Below are 15562 nucleotides of genomic sequence, written 5' to 3' on the forward strand. Positions count from 1 at the left end.
GGAGGGGAATATTCATAAACAAATTTGCCCTGACCTAGTATTCCGGTAGCCAGACGATCTACACTGCCATGTGGGAAACTATCTGCCTCAATAGAGGGGAGAACGGGACAGGTCAAGGCCTCTCTGCTGAGCAATGTAGGTTTGGAGAACAGTCGAGACACCAAAACTGTGAACACTATCCTGCTAAGAAAAGGTCCAAATATCATGTTTCCATAGGAATGCTCAAGTTTTTCCCTCATACAGGCACGCAGGAAATTAAACCACAAGAAAGGCCAACTCAAAATTTCTTAATCCACCCAAACAATGAAATTTGAAATGTGGGTTTATGGTTGGAAAGTGGCTGGGTAAAAATAGTGCTGAGTGACTCAACAAATCAGCCTCTTAGGCTCCCAGAGCTGCTAATGCTTGTGGGCTCGGTAGTGGATCCCAGGGCTTGGCTGGTCAGAACTTGCCTTCCTTTGGGAAGGCGGGACTGTCAGAACTCAGTCCCACTCCTGACACCTCTTGCCCGTGTTTCCTTCTTTCTCTGTACTAAATTCCGGAAGTTTTCAGTGTACGCTCACCACTGTCTTTTGGTGCTGTGACTCAAACGGAAGCCCCTTGCCTGCTTTTGGAGTTGGGTTCAGATGCCCTCTATGTTTTGGGACAGTGGCAGCTTTATTGCCTTCAGCCACCATTTTCCACAGGGAGGTTCTTACGGTCACTTACCTGACTGGAGGGACTTGCTCTGCCTACCCCCTCAGGCTATCCCCTTTGCTGCAGAAGGTTGACTGTACATCCCAGGTTGTGGTCCTGTGTCTTTGTATATCTCTAAGGCTGGTCTGTCTTTTCTTGGATTCCTCACGCCTGGAGCTGAGAAAAAGACTGAGAGAAAGACTCCTCATAGTAGACTCGAGGGTTTTTTCTCAGCTGCTGAGATCTCCAAAGTGCCTGCATTTGCCTTGAACTTCGAAGAGGTGTTTGGCAAGAGGAGATGTGGAAAATGTAGCACAAGTACACTTACATAAATGACAGGAAAAAACATCAGATGAGAGTAACTCCCAGCTTGTTCTTTCCTTTTTCTTAAAAAAAAAAAAAAATGCATTTGGAAATCCAGAAAGCTACCTTGTGGTGAAGTAAGAGGGAGGCAGATATCTCTAGATGGACTTGATTATAGGATACAGATTATAAAAATGGGTAGCTCTAGCCACCTTGAGAAGGAATCCTAAAAAAACCTAAAGGTCATGGCAAATGCCTTAAATCTGATATGTGTTGCAATAAAATGGGTATATTCTATGAGGTAGTTAATTAATCCCTTAATGAATGTTTTTAATTGAAAAAATGTTTTTAATTTAAAAGCAATACATGTCCATTTTGAGAAGATGAAAAGTACTTTCAAAAATGTACATTTTCTGGGGCGTCTGGGTTGGCTCCGGCCATTAAGCCTCCGACTTGGGCTCAGGTCATGATCTGGCGGTTCATGGGTTCAAGCCCTGCATCAGACTCTGTGCTGACAGCTCAGAGCCTGGAGCCTGCTTTGGATTCTGTGTCTCCCTCTCTTTCTGCCCCTCCCCTGGTCATTCTTTCTCTCTCTCAAAAATAAACATTAAAAAAAACCCTTTTTTAATGCACATTTTCTTCCAGTTCTTCCAGTGTATACACATATAAATACATCAATAATACTTTGTGTATATTTGACATACTGATAATCATGTTATTATTATATTATATGTCTTAGAATATTCTATGTCTTAGAATATTATATGTCTTAGAATATTAATTCATTTCAGTGATTACAAAAGAATACGTACGTACTGTAGAGATATAGGCTACCATAAAGAAATTTAAATAATCTGTAATGCCACAGTGGGATGAGGCAAAGCAGCCATGCCTCCCAGTAGTCACAGCTTAGTGCAGTTCCCTCCCTTGAATTTGGGCTGGCTCGGTGACCTGTTTTTGACAAATAGGATATTGTGGAAGTGACGTAGCATGACTTCTGAGGCTCGGTCCCTAGGAGACATGCACTGTCAGCCTGGGTCTCTCGGAACACTTGTTCTTGGCAGGCTCCCCTTTGGGAATCCAGCTGCCACGCCGGGCAAAGCCAATACCCTAGGGAGAGCCCACAGGAAAGCGCTTTGGTTGACAGCCCCAGCTGAGCTCTTTGCCGATAAGCAGTGTGAGTCATGTGGTCATCCAGCCTTTTGGCTGACGCCGCAGCCTCAGCTGCTATTTTACTGTCTCCACAAGGGAGACCCCACGTGAGGACCACCCAGCCAAGCATAGTTGACCTGCAGATCCATGAGGGATAAGCATACACTATTTGAAGATGCTAACTCTTGGGGTGGTTTGTTATCAGCAACAGATAAACTGGCATGGGGTATGGGTGGATTTCGAAGCGAACGTGTTTAAAGGGAGCCTGTGGAGGTGAAAGAACTCAGACTCTGGAACCACTTAGGCCCGATGTGCATTCCTGCTTTGTCACTCACCAGCTGAGTGACCTCGGGCAAGTTCTGTGGCTACTATAAACCTGAGTTTTCCACCTTTGTTAAATGGGAACTGGGAGATTTAAAAGTTATCCAGTGTGGGGCGCCCGGGTGGCTCAGTCGGTTGAGCGTCCGACTTCGGCTCAGGTCATGATCTCACAGCTCGTGAGTTTAAGCCCTGCGTCGGGCTCTGTGCTGACAGCTCGGAGCCTGGAGCCTGCTTCGGATACTGTGTCTCCCTCTCTGTGCCCCTAACCCACTCACATTCTGTCCCTGTCTCTCTCAAAAAGAAATACACATTAAAAAAAAATTTTTTTAAGTAATCCAGTGTGTGGCACACAGTAGGTACTACATAAATGTTAGTTTCATATGGTAATACTTATCACCATGAAGAATGCTCGTAAGGAGGATTGGAAGCAGTAGTGGCGGCAGCAGAGAATATATAATGAAAATGCTACTAGATTTGCAGTTTTTGAGGCTAGTAACAACGTCATTCATTTCTGAACCTCCTCCACACTGTCATAGTACATTGGCACGCAGTAGGGACTTTATGGCTTGTTTGGCTTGGCATGGCTGAGGTCAACACAGAGAGGCCTATCTCCTGTGCCTGATAAATGTGCTATTCTGAGAACAGCCGATGGGTTATGAGTGAGGGAAAAGGGCCACCTCTGTTCAGAATCATGGGTGGTAGGGCCGGGGTGGGGGTCTTGGAGGATGTGTGTCCTAACCCGCTCGTCTTTACAGTCTGGGAGAACTGATGCCCACATGGGAGGTGGCTTGCCCAAGGCTGGACGTAGCGGCAGAGTCAGACCTGTGAGCCAGGCCTCTACCCCAGTGCCCTGTCTACTCACACTTGCCTTAAGTCCTTAAATTCACGTTTCATTAAATAAGGTAGAGCCCATGCATTGCTTGTTTTACGAAATAGAGGAAAGCCAGGGTGGGGTGGTGTCGCCTTCTGAAACTATCTGCAATATGCAGTCATGTCCGACTAGTCTCTCTATTCACTTACTTATTTTTGTAAGAATGCACAAGGGCCCTCTAGCTTGGTACCGCTGGAGGTTTTCCAAGAGGGTCATTTTCCATCCCTCCCGCCCCTCCCACCTCCCACTGGGTTCTTGGAGGATGGATCTGAAGTCACACCGCCAGCAACCCTGATGCCCCCTTGTCCAGTGCCCCTGTGGCAGGCGACCCCGAAGCCTTCCAGTCAGGGAAGAATTTGCCCGGCACGACCTATTGTAAGCAGGGATGCCAGAAAGTTCTTCTTTACAGTAGAATGTCAGCTAATAAACGTAGAGGGAATGAAGGCGTTGGAAAGTCACCATTTGGTGATAACCATTATAGTAATAATTTATTCAAGTGAGGCGAATCAATGGATACTGAACCAGAGCAGGCAAAAATTTGTTCGGGAATAGGATATTTTCACCATCTCAAGACGTTTCCCCACATAATGCTGTTGTTACAAAGAACAAACGGTAACTTTACGATTGACATTAACATCATCAATAATGGGACAAATTGACATGCTGTGCCTCCTGATGTGACAGCAAGAAGAGCACCGCACTGCGTCTGTGGTGTTCTTGACAGAGATGCATAACCTGAATCTAATCACGAGGAAACATTAGACAAATGCACGTTGAGGGAGATTTTACTAAATAATTGGCCTGTACTCCTCAAATTGTCCCTGGTCACACAAGATGAGGAAAGACCGAGGGACTACTTCAGGCGGAAGAGATGTGACAACTATATTCCATCCTAGACCAGAAGTTTTGTTTTTGTTTTTGGACAATTGACAGATTTTGATTGGGACTATAGATTAAATGGTAGTGATGCATTAATGTTAATTTCCTGGTCCTGATAGTTGTGCTGTCATGAAGTTTCTTAGGAAATACACACTGAAATATTTAGGCCTAATTTTTTTTTTTTTTAAATTTCATCTGCAATTATGTCAGTTCGGCATTATATTTTATGTCTTTAATTAAAAATTAAAACAAATGACTTAAATTTTAATTATAAAATAGAAACTAGGTAATTAAATGAAATTAAGATTTAATTAAAACAGAAATGAATTAATTAGTGCTTAGGTACAGTTTGGAAGACAGAATCTTTTTGGTTATAGAGTCTGGGATGGGAACAGGTTAGGAAGGGGGTTTTCTCAGGCACCCTTGCTCCATAGGAAGGCAGATTTGTGTTTTATTTATTATTTTTTTAATTTTTTAAAAGCTTATTTATTTATTTTGAGAGAGCGAGACAGTGCAGCGGGGGAGGGGCAGAGAGAGGGAGAAAGAGAATCCCAAAGAAGCTCCACCTGTCAACTTACAGCCTGATGCGGGGCTCGAACTCAGAGTCGGATGTTTAACTGCCTGACCCACCCAGGCGGCCCCAGATTTGTGTTTTAAATGGAAGTTAGAATGGAGTCTTGTGGCTTCCTCAGGTTCTCGGGTAATTCTTAGCAGACTTAGGCTCCTGCGAGGCTCCCCTTAACCTTGGTAAACAGGGGTGAAAGCATTGAAACACCACTGTGTTGGTGGGAGAGTCTATAAAATAGGGACAGTAATCCCTACATGTAAAGATTAAATGAGGTAAAATACATAAAAATGCTTAGCACAGTATGTGGCATTTGGAACCTCATTTTATAGGTGATGATAGATCATTTTTTTTTAACGTAGCATAAGAATCAATAAAATAACATGACATTTTGGCAAGAGGCCTGGCTCAGGAGACAAGAAACCTGAAAAGCTATCTGACCACTGGCCAAGTCAGTTTGCAAATTGTCACGGGCCCACAGGTGTTGCTCCCCAAAAGATTAAAACCATATTTTTTTTCTCCTGCTGCAAAAAGTAAGGGAATGGGTAGTTCTTTGCATATAAGCCTCAGAACGGTATTTCTGGGCTCCTAACACGGAGAAACTGGTTTTTCCCTTCGACAGTTGCCGTGATGTGGATTTCTGGGCACAAGGAATGACATGGGGCCGCTCTCTCCTCGCTGCCCTGCCGTCCTGGGAGAACTTACTCGTGTGCCCGCGGCCGGGCTGCTGCTTCTCCGAGAGGGGCAGCTGGCTCTTCCCCTGATCGCACTTACCCTCCTCGTGCGGCGTCTCAGCCGTGGTTGCAGGTCCTTCTGCTGCGTTCGCTGCAGAGGGGGTGGGGGAGACCTGGGTAGCGGTAGGCTGCAGGACCCCACAGAGAGGAGGGTGAGTCTACTGGGTGAAAAGGCCTCAGGACGTTCAGGCCCAGGAAGGAGTAATGGGTTCATCATCCATACCGGGAGGAACTGCCAAAATACAGAAACCGTTTCATTAGTGACGTGGAAGAGATGGCCGCAGTGCTAGGACGCTGACAGCAGGATGGTCTGTGCTTGCGTGGGTGTCGTCACCAGGGACCCTTGGTCAGCCTTCTGGCCCAGCACACAACCAGGCAGTGCGTGTCAAGTGTGCTCTCAGTGCCAGAATGGGCGCCTGAGAGGCCTGCCGCCAGAAACAGGGTGAGGAGGTGGCAGCCACCCCTGTGTGGTGCCCCCCAAGCGAGGTGTCGTGCTCACAGAACTACCGTGGCGTCCTGGAGACCGTTTGAAGGGCCTGCCCTGCTGTCTGGGGTCTGACTGTCTCTGGCGTGGTTCACCTTCCTCGTGACTGTGTCTGGATTCCGAGAGACACATTGGGACACAGGGTGGAGAGCCGGCCTGGATGTGACGAGTGAAGCCAGTGATGGAGGAGCCCTGCCCTGGCGGGCACACTCTCAGGGGTGGCCAGCAAGGAGCCGGTGAGGGCCGATCGGAGGTCTGGAAGGTGGGCGGACGGGAGCGTGGCAGGAGCTCACCAGCAGCGAGAGGGCTTCCTGAACAGGGAAGAGGTGTGTGCACATGGGTCAGAGGACACGGGCTTGGTTCCTGTTTTGCCGTTATTGATGATGTGAGCTTAGCAAAGCCTAATCCTTTGGGCCTGTATTTCTTCACCTGTCAAGTGAGTGGAATTACTGTGTGCCAGCTGTGGAAGTACTGCTAGTTGCTGCTCTGTGTCCATTCTCTTCCTTTTCAGTTATTTGTTTGTTTATTATTTTTTAATGTTTATTTTTGACAGAGACAGACAGAGCAAAAGTGGGGGAGGGGCAGAGAGAGAGGGAGACAGAGAATCCAAAGCAGGCTCCAGGCTCCGAGCTGTCAGCACAGAGCCCGACGCGGGGCTCGAACCCACGAACCATGAGATCATGACCTGAGCCAAAGTCAGATGCTCAACTGACTGAGCCACTGAGGTGCCCCTTCTTTTTCATTTATAAGCGAATCCCATTTATTTGGGTGCAGCATTATGCCCTGTAAAATAATTTCATAGCTTCCCTTGCAGCTAGGTGTGGCCATGTGACTAAATTAGGGACTTCCAGGAAAGTTGTTCAAAGGGTCTGCCTCATTGCAGGGGGTAAGGGGAGGGAACCTTTCCCTTTCTTCCCCCTTGTTGCCTGGAGCCTCAGTAGCTCTCTGGCACCATGCAGTGATCTTGAGAATGGAAACCAGGTCTAGGATAATAGAACGGAAAGGTAGAAGGAACCAGGACCTTTGACAGCTTCATGAAGTGGCCCTACCACACCTGGATGACTTAGCTTTAGTCTTCTGTGTGTTCAAACCATTGTTACTTTACATCTTCTGTTCTATACAGCTGGACCCAACCCACATGGATGCCCCTGCCCCCTAGGGTTGTTGTAAGGTTTAAACAAGCTAAAGCATAGCAAAGCGTTTTGTGAGTTGGGAAAGAACTCTGCACGTTGCTATGTGCCATAAAAATACAAGGAATCAGTCCTGTTATTGCCATTGTCATTTGCATAAACCTAAGGGGCAGGCTGTGGTGACCAGGCCCAGACAAGCTGGCTGGGCCAGGGGCACCAGTGTGTGTCAGAGCTTGGCATGGGGATGGGGGCTGCAGGCAGTGGAATAAAACCTTTGTTACTTTTCCTTTGGGGGAGTGCAAGCGGGGGAGGGGCAGAGAGGGGGACAGAGGATCCAAAGTGGGCTCTGTGCTGACAGGCTGACAGCAGTGAGTCTGATGCGCGACTCAAACTGATGAACCGTGAGATTGTGACCTGAGCAAAAGTCAGACGCTCAGTTGACTGAGCCACCCAGACGCCCCTAGTTTTCCTAATTTTACACTGAGTCCATAGGTGTGGCCTGGGTTCAAATGCGAGAAAGAGGGAGAGAGTGGTTGGGGGAGGTAAAGAGTGAGGGCAGATGAGATTAGAAACAGGGGCCCCCACAATTCCGGTGAAGAACCTCAGAGTGAGCAGTTTGGAAAGTTGAGCCGTGAGAGCGTTCGGGTAGACTAGTGGTCAGTGTATCACTATTTTCAGAAAACACCTGTGACTTCTGCCCAAAGAGGACTGTTTTCTCCAGCTGCCATCCCCAGGGCTCTCTGAAAAAAGCCTCCTGGTGAAAAGCAGAGACCTGGCGTCAGTCTCTGTGTTGGTGAACAAAGCCAGAGTGTGGTCATGCCCCAAATAGGAAGCAGGGCTTAAGCTTTTGCAGATAAAAAATCAAGTTTCTAGCAGACCCCAGAGAGCTTAGAAGCTGTGGAGAGGCCAGCGGGGGCCACGGACATCCATGCCATAGAAAGGAAAGAAAGGCGGATGTTCTGCTTTCCAAATCCAAAATTCAGTTTCCTCTGTAGATTAAAATTCGTAAAGATACATGAGCTATAATTTCATATTGGCAATAGAAGTGAGAGGAAAATTGAGACCAGGTGTTATATGTGTTGTCGTATATTATATACGTCCCTAAAGTTTTTCAGCCAAGTTGGAAATAAATTCTGTCCTATCCTAAAGGATATGATTTATATACCTAGTCAGCGAAGGCACTAGGGGTGAGGGAGGAGGCTCATGTTACACTGTTGCTAAAGCAAAAACTGTGCCTTTTCATAATAATTTGTTTTGTTTTGTCCACAAAACAGGAGCTGATAGTTATAAAAAATGTGAGCGCGGAGCCATAGCTCACACTCACTTTTCCATGCTTAATTTTGAGAGGGGGTGAGTAGGGCTGGAAGAAAGAATTTGTTGTGTAGCTAATGCATAAAACTGACTGTGGCCATTAATTTCAACCTCTTGGCCCCCAAACCTTTTACCAGAGCTGCTAACAGGTTGTATAAATCACTCGCAGGAACTCCATTTCCTCCCTTCGCTCCTCCCCCAGAGGTAGGTGCAGGCTGCTGTTGTGGAAAACAGATCAGCCTGGGGAGAGTCAGGGACTTCCTGGCTGAGCAGCGACTGCAGGGTCCAGCCTGTTGTGTCCTGGCCACCCTGGGGAGGGGGGCGGGGGAGTGGGGGGAGAGGGGTGGGGGGGTGGTGAAGAGCAAGATGGGCTTTAGAGCCCAGCATTCCCTGGTGAGTCTCAGCCCTGCCACTTTCCAGCTGTGTGATCTTGATTACCATACTTCTTCATTTCCTCATTTGTCAAGCAGAAATCATAATACCAATCTCAGAGCATTTGGATGATTAAATGATTATAATACGTTTTCTGCCTGTTGGTTATTGTCATTGAAAACTTCCTTTCAACTTTTGTGGCGTGAAACTCTTCCCCGCCCCGTCCCCCCCCCCCCCCCGCCGAAGTTTCTCCGTTGGCCTCTGCTCAATGGAAGGGAACTCCAATAGTTTTTCAGCTCACTGAGGGTAAGGGTCTTGAGGGAGGTGGTTGTGGGAGGTGGGAACCCCTTCTCTGCCCACAGAAGCCCCAGCCACTGTACCGGGGTGCTCTGGAGCTGTCTGATGTTTTCATCCTTGGTGTGGCAGCATTTCATATGTTTAAAGATAGGGAGATTTTAAAAGGGCCTCAGGGACGTCTGAAGGCTTTTCAGACATCTGTGTGTGAAGGCACACACGGAAACCCGTGTGTGATGGATCAAACGCACTGCTGGGTGAGGAAGTCTGTGATCTCAACTCTGACGCTTCCTTACTAGGTTGCCTTAGACAAGTTGCCCATACTCTCTCTGCCTCTGGTTTCTCATGTGAACACAGGAGGTCCTAATGGCTGCCTGGCAGAAGTGAAGCAGGGGTTCATGAGCTGGCTCAGTAAGTGTAAAGCCCTCGTCATGGCCTGGCACACGGATACCATCTCTCTGCTCCTCAGGAGGGACCGTGTGACCAGGCTGGAGGAGCCCCAGGAGTCTGTACCCAAGGCCTTGGACGCTTGGCATGTCCCACCTTCGTTGGTGGCAGCTCTCCCCATAGTTAGCCTGCCGTCCTGCAGCTGGGCCTTATGCCGCGAAGGGAGTGGAGAGGGGGGCTTTGAGGGACAGGGAAAGGCCCAGCTGGGAAGAGACCCAAGTTCTCTGTTGGGTCTGAGAATCACCACAGCCACTGTCAACTACAGACGCCCTCAGGGGCACCGCTGGGGTCTGTGCATTGTGGTGGCCAGTCTTCCATCACAGCCCGAGACCCTGTACAGCAGGAGCAGCCAGTCTGGCGTGGCTGGTGCGGCACATCAGGATTGGGCCTGGGCCGTGGGCCTCTTACTGTTCGGGGGGGTCCCTACCCCTCTCAGTGGCCTTTGGCTCCTGTAGGCCAGATGTGCCTCCGAGGAGCCATTACAAAGCACCAGAGGAGGATAAAACAGGTGGCAAATTGTTGCAGTGTTTCCAAGCAGACAGTGAGAAATCAAGCTTCCTTTCCAAGCAGCTGCTTCCAGATTTTCCACCTCATGACACCTCACAGACTCGGGTTGCCACAGTGTCCCCTTCTCCCTGAACCCTCTCCTGGCTAATGGAAAGCTAGGGGTAGTGTTCTGAGGTGAAAGCCCTCTGATGTGTTATAAATATTTATCTCTGGAAAGCTCTGAAGCTTTTTCAAGACAGGAGGAGAAAGGAGGCACTTGCACAGTCAATCTGCCCCCTCGGAGAAGGCCCGTTCGTTGTGCAGGATGGTAGGCCCAGTGCTTACCCAAGCATGTCTGTCTTTTCATAATTCCCTGATCTATTTTGTCGTGTGTTGTTCTGTGTGTGTTAGGATGCATCTACCAGGAATTACTTCTGGGGCTAGAAGAAGGGAGGGGAGTGGAAAAGAGGCTTCTTTTCCCCTTTTGTTTGTTTTTGGGTATCATTAATTACTCACTCTGGGTTGTAATTCCATCCATGGTCAGATGACATGCCTTGTGACTGGTTTAATTGAAGGCTGATGATGAGCTGTCTCAAGCCTTTCCACGGGGGAATGTTGACTTGGGAAGCGCCCAGCTGGTTCTAAGGCCGCGCATGTTGTCTTCTGCCGTGCACTGGAGCAGAGGAATGGACCCTCTGGCTCAGCCAGGCTGTGCTCGGGGCCTCAGGCACCAGCAGCTGGGTTGGGCCTCCTGAACCCTGAGTACAGTCACCTGGGCAGTCAATTACTTCCTCCGTGCTCTCCAGGGCCAGGGTGGTCATGATGGGTAATGGTCTAGGTCTTGAAAGCTGCATTTTTAGCCAGCACTTCTAGTCCCGTCTTTCCTTTTCTAACCTGTTAGAAACGAGTGGCATCATTTTGTTAGCCTGCAATGGGAGCATGAGAGAGTGAGGTGAGTGGATGTGGCCCCTTGTGAAGATGATACCACTACTTTACCCCCTTGAAGTTCAAGTTTTGGAAAAAGGTCTCAGACCAAAAATCCCACCTAGATCCTTAGCATCCTTTCCCACTTTGAGTTGACATATACTAGTGGCTCCTGTCTTATTGTCAGATGTTTATCAGTCCTGTGGTTGGGGGTTTCAGCCAGGACCCCTGAACCGCCTTCTATACCCAGGATACAGCAATTCTTCCATTTCCTGAAATGGCCCGGGTCAGCCTGTCTGATCTCTTGCCAACAACCATCCCCCATGGAAACCAGTGTTCAAAGTCCTGAATGCTGATCCATGAAGGGACACTGCTGGGAGTTCCTCTGCATTCTGTCATCTACTAAGGGGTCTGGCCAGCCTGCCTCAGCCCTGGTGCTCATCTGAGGATCATGTTCCTCAAATCCCTCATGCCACACAGGACTTTTCCTAACACATGGGCAAGCTTCCTTCTATCTGAGAAAATGATGCACTTCAGTTCTTGGTTTTGTGATTAGACACGTACATGACAAGATTGGTAAGTTTGAGGGGCTGGTTGGATGGCCCATCTTCCAACTAACTGGATGTCGCAGCAAACATGTTTCCAGGAGTGAACAGGTCCAGCTAGAACAGAAGATGACTGGGTGGTGGACCAGCGGAGGTGGGGGGACAGTGTTTTACTACTGGCTGTTGTAGTTCTCACACCAGGCACTGAGCTTGTGTCTCCATGGGTGACTCCTGGTTGTTAAGTCAGGCTTCTGCCTCCCTTTGAATGTGCGACTCAAGGTGTGTTCTTAGAGAAATTTAAAGATTTGTTGGCTTTGGTTGTTTTCTGACATCCCTGCCTGATGTTAATGTGAGAATATGGAGAGCAGTTTTCCAAAAGCTGGCTATAAAGTATGTGGATCATGGAGGTCTCTTCTTTCTTTAGCTGCGACTATTTATCTTCAGGTTTACGTTTTCATGGTATGATATGCACATCCTCCATGAGCTGCTTGTATTGGGTGCCTGGCAAGTCTTGCGCACAGCCCTTTGGGCCATATTATTTTGGCCACAGTGTTTTCTGCTCTTGAGTTTATGGCCCAAATTGGGAGTGGGTAGAGGGTGGGGGGCACTAATTGACATGAGAGCATTGGCTACGCAATCAGAAGACCTGAGTTCTGGGACCAGCTTTGCCCCTTAGCTCAACTGTGTGACCCCTGACAAGTCCCGTGTCATCCTTGGTCCTCAGTTTCTCCATCTGTATAATGGGTAGATTTGCTCTTCTTTCAGATCTGTTATCCTAGATTATTCTGCCTTTTTTTTTTTTTAACCATTTTCTCACGGGATTCTGACATGGCAGACATTCACCCAGCCTGGAGGCTGGCCATTGTTTTGAGTTTTGTAGATGTCTAGTCCCTTTTCTGAGACGCTTTTTCCCATGCTTTATAGATTTCATCTCCTTTTTGTTTTGGAGTCAGTTATCTCACCCATTTATTACTTAAATCTCAGTGGTCATAACTGCTGTCATTACAGCCGTCCTCCAGCCAGCATCCCCTCTGGGCCGTCACCATTGCTGCCACTGCCATGTATCCATCTTATTTCATCCTTAGAAGAGCTTTTCGACATTACAGATACCACCTCCCCTGCCCCAGCCATGCAGTTCCCACAGAGGGAGGACTACACCAAGGACCAGAGGCCAGAGGAGCAGGGCCCTTTAAGAGAATCTCACCCCAGTCCATTCCAGCCTTCCTAGTAAGCATCTTCCTCTTTCCAGCAGTGACATTTGCAACTTGGCATCTTATTTCAAAATCACATAAAAGAATAACCGTCTGGATAGATGCCCGCATGACATTGTAGGTTGCTCTGAGGGCTGTCGGCTCTCAGAACAGAAGGGAGTGTCCTCCTGCCTCAGCCCAAAGAGTAGTAACTGGGTCAGTCCTTTCACATCAGTGTGAAGAAGTCCGTTCGTGCTGCCTCTTCCCTTCCTAACCAGTTAACTTATTTGGTGAAGTCCCTCTTGGAAGAAGTATTAGCAACTGATAGTAAAATAAGGTACCTTACAAGTGAGGAGTTATAAAACCATAAAAACATCTCAAATTCCTGTGTCTCAGGGCCGCACATGGCGTTTTCCAGCTTTACTCCCAGCCAGTCCCTAAAGGGCAGGGAAAGTGCTTAGATTTATTGATGGGCTTCTTAAGACAAGGCCACGGCTCTGCCAAAATGAAGGAGCTGGGTCTCTTCAGGAGACATCTGATGCCCCTGAACTCCGCTCTCCCAGCACATTCCCACCTTCAAGGAACACTCACTCTGGCAAAGATGGGGAGGCAGGTACCCAGGTGGCAATGCCCATGACTTTGACCGGGGCCTGTCCAGGCAGGGGAGGGAAGGAGGCATTCGGGCTGCACTTCGCAGAATAGGTTGGATTTAAATGGCCTTGAAAGACCAAGGGGTACACATAGCACATGGTAGACTCTCAAGGAAGACCAGCTGACTGGCCTCTCTACCACTGGGAGTTTCTTTAATTATAGCGGAACTATTTGCATGTAGAGGACTTCCCTTACGTTCTACATTTGGCCAGCTTGTTGCTCCGCTTTTTGTCTGTCAAGGTCTTTGGCACTTCGCTGTGCCCCTCTATGGTGGCAGGGGGTGCCAGATCTGCCTCCCTGGAGCTTCTCTCTGATCAGAGGGGAATCAGGGTCAACTGGAAAGAGCGTGCTGGGCTTTCATGTGAAGCTGACCAAAGGTCAGACCCCAGCTCCAGCACTTGTTTATTGTGGGACCTTGGGCTGTTGTTTTTAACTTTCCTAAGGCTGTTTCTTCATCTGAACATAGGAATAACTCAACACGTTGGGTGGTTATGAGAAGCTAAGTGTCTGTGCAATATTGGGTACTTAAAAACCACTCACAGAAAGGGTGGGTGCTTCCATGTGACTGTCACTGGTGTCATTGGAGGTACACCCTGGAGCCATGAGGATGACATTTCCCCTTCTTGCATAGCCCTGTCAATACCACACAGAAGTTCCACCATACATCCTTGAGGTCTCCCCATCTTTCGGCCAAACGCTCTTGTTCCCTTCCACCACCTTCCTCGGCAGAACCTGTTGTGATGTGGTTTCTCTCCTCAGAATGATGGTGCCCTCCTGTCCCTGTCTCATTAAGTGCTCTGCTCTACTGTATGTAAGAACCACCTGAGACCCTGGATGTAGGAGCTTGGGGCACAGGAAGTGGAAAGGAAGGGAGGGAGGGAGGAAGAAAAGTGGCTGGATGGGGTGTGTGTGCACCCCTTCACCACGACTTCTTGATGGCTACGATTCTCATTCCTAGATGTTCTCTCCTGGGACACAGTTCTCTCCTGGGACTAGATGTCCTTCCCTAAGGTCCCCATCAGGTACTGTGTCTTTGTTCCCCAGGGCCACCTCTGAAAGCAACGGGTGCCCTGAGGCTCTGCCCTGTGGTCTGTCTCTCTTCTCCACTCCTAGTTTAAGGCAGCTTTCTGGGAGACAGCGACGTCAACGCAAGGGCCTCCCGACCGCAGGCCCCGAGTCGTCACCTTTCCTGGTTTCTCTGTTGTTGTTGTTGTTATTGCTGTTTTTAGTGCAGGAGGGAGAGCAGCAGTTTTACTCATTGGCGTGTGGGGATGGGCAGTGTGAAGCCAGGCAGGCAGCGGTGTTCCATGGCTGGGCGAGCTCATTTTCCTGCATCCCCTTCCCACAGGGCCAGAGAGGCATGGCTTTGGTGCCCCCTTACTTTCCTCCGGCCTGGGCAGCTGGGGTCTCACCTAGTGTAACTTATTTTTTTCAGAACGCTCACGTCAAACGTCAACTGATGTGTTGTTTGTTTTGTTTTGTCTTTTTTTTTTTTTTTTTTTTTTGTTCCTGTGCCACAAAGGAAAAGAGAACAAGAACAAATGAATCAGTTTTTCTGGAATCATAAGCTGTGATTTCTTCATAAGCTAATTTCGAGAATGGCTATTGAATTCCACAAACATTCCTGAGTGTTTACTGACCACCAAGGCCTGCCCTATGAAGGGGTGGAGGCCGAGATGCCAAAGATAGGGTCCCTGTCTTCAGAGGGCTTCCTCGGGAAGCCTGTGCTCAGACAGCCGTCATGTCCTGGGGGGAGCCTCATGTTCCGGATGGGTGTTAGTGTGCCTCGGCTGCCCAGGCATGCCCATAGTTCACAGCCCAGCCCAAGTCTCCCTCCTCCATGAAGTCTCCCTTGACTGCGTCAGACATCACTGAGTTCCCTACTCTCCAGACCCTGGATTCCTTCAGTCCTCTGCAGCCTGAATACAAGATGTTTCCCATCTGTCCTCTCCTCTTCCTGGCACCACAGCCTCCCGAGGCCCGTTGTATCACCCCCACATTAACAAATGGGACAGCTAGGATTTAAATAAGTCATTTTCCCAGGGTCACAGAGTTAATCAGCAGCAAAGCTGGAACTTGCGATTCCCACCTCAGGCCTCCTCCTCAGTGCAGAGCACTTTCTCTCCTCCATCATCTGACCCTGAGCGCCCCCTCTCTGGAGCCCCTGCAGCCCCTCCCATTTCATGTCCGCACTGGGTCCTCCCCTCTTGGTTTCAGTCACCTGCTAT

General features: G+C 48.7%; 1 protein-coding gene across 1 annotated transcript in view; it reads left to right on the forward strand.

The window, feature by feature from the left end:
* The window catches only part of XXYLT1 (xyloside xylosyltransferase 1), a 169886-nt gene that overhangs the window by 78237 nt on the left and 76087 nt on the right, over nucleotides 1–15562 (forward strand). The window lies entirely within an intron of this gene.

This window comes from Leopardus geoffroyi, chromosome C2 (assembly GCF_018350155.1).
Source record: "Leopardus geoffroyi isolate Oge1 chromosome C2, O.geoffroyi_Oge1_pat1.0, whole genome shotgun sequence".
Classification (NCBI taxonomy): domain Eukaryota; kingdom Metazoa; phylum Chordata; class Mammalia; order Carnivora; family Felidae; genus Leopardus; species Leopardus geoffroyi.